This window comes from Parus major, chromosome 2 (assembly GCF_001522545.3).
Source record: "Parus major isolate Abel chromosome 2, Parus_major1.1, whole genome shotgun sequence".
NCBI lineage: Eukaryota > Metazoa > Chordata > Aves > Passeriformes > Paridae > Parus > Parus major.
Window position 1 is genome coordinate 14,159,773 of NC_031769.1, and position 1,910 is coordinate 14,161,682.

A 1,910-nucleotide genomic window follows, 5' to 3' on the forward strand; every position below is an offset into this window, starting at 1 on the left:
GAATTGAGTCCTGTACTCTCTACCATATCTCGCACGTACTACATAAAGCAATTACAGTTGGCAGTCCTTTCAATCTGGGATTCATGAGGTCAGTACATGTACTGGATGTTTCCAGCTAATATATACATGTAGTCCCATCTGAGGAATGAGTATGGCAGCATTCCTACATCTCCGGGAAAAACAAGTCGCTGTGAGTAAAGGTTGTGAACTTTAGCTCTTTCTACTTCACTGAAATGGCAGAGAAATCCTTCATAGGCAGAGTACGCAACAGATACTAAAATTGGAACTTGGGCTGGACAGTTTATTTGTAATGTGGAATCTTTCATGACTGCACTTGGGCAGGGACTCAAAATTACATATCTTCTGGCACCTTCAGCTCTATTATGCTTGTTGATCTTATGTAGGACCATTGGTTCAACCCTGACTCAGAGGGAAGAGTGCCTCAGACTGAATCACTAATGCTGTATCCTGCAGCACTCTAGTGAAGCCTTGGCATTAAAGAAGGATAATTACATTGTGGTTACTATGACTGATTTTTGAGATGCTTTTATATACACCTCAGGCATGTCAGCAGGTAAAATGCAGTCAGCTTGTTCAGAGGTACCCAAGTGTCCCATGTATTTTTTATTACAAAACTGGGCATTCAGATAGAATCCTACTAGACAAAAACATCCAAGAATTACTCTTTATCTTTTTCACGGATGTGTAATTTACAAAAGAGGGAGTATGAATAAAAAACTACTGTCCTTTCACACAAAAAATTCTTTTGCCTTTTAATGATAAATAATGGACATCTATATACAAGATGTTGTTTCCCTTACAATAGAAATGATGGTGTCTACTCTGTTTTTTCCAGACTCTGTGAATAAACCCTGAATGAGTGGGTGTGACAGTATTATCAGCCTTACAACACCAAGAGAATTTTAATAATTGTGTTTTGTGAACAGACAGCCCAAAGTCAAATGATTCTTGGTGTCAAGGGGACATTCTCAGCAGTATTCAGGCTTGAGAAGAAAAAGCTTTAAGGTATATGCAGTGTTTTCTACTCGCCTTGCATGTTTGTTGTATAACATATATGAGATTTCAAGGAAATATCAATATTGGAAGCTCCAGACGGATTGCAATTTCATATGAAAATATGCCCACATGTTCAATTAGACCTATTGATGCTGTTTTCATCTTTTCCTCAATTACAGTCTGTTTCACTCTCTCTCTTGCTGGCACTTCTCAGGTCTTTTCCCATTGCTCGTCCTTCCCTCAGCAAACCAGTTCTTTCCACCTTTTGATGGTTTTACTGTCTCCTTCCTCCTTCCGTGTGTTAAAATAGTCAAAGAAGAAGCTAGACCAGCATTCCCCTTCATTAGATTAATAGAGTGCAGACAGTTTACACATCTCCATGCCACTGTTTCAGGCTGTTTGCAGATTCATTCAGATACTACTGTATCAGTTACAGTCAGTTAATGCTTTCAAGGTTATCTTTGCAACCAAGAGAACTAGATACCGCTTTTTCAAAGAGAAAGATAAGATTATTTACAATTTGAAAATGCGGTGAAGGCCACTTAAATATTTTCAAACAATGCTTGAAAACTTTTTTAATATAGTAAGAGACATCAAGCAAGTTAACTCGAAATAAATGTCAAGGACTACTTTGGGCAGCTATTTAAAAAACGAGGTTTCTTCAGGTATCATCTATTAAAGAGTGAGACCACCGACCCCTGTATGCAGCGAGGACGGTGCGTGGCTGTTGTTTTCCCTGTTGGTTTCACCAGGGACAGAAAGGCCTGGGTATTTCACACGGGCACGTCAGGTGGGAGGTGTTGGCATGGCTCCAGCAGCCCCGGCTGAGATGGGCAGCAGCACGGACGGACCGCCCGGTGCGATCACCAATTCCTCACCGGGGGCCGGGCGGG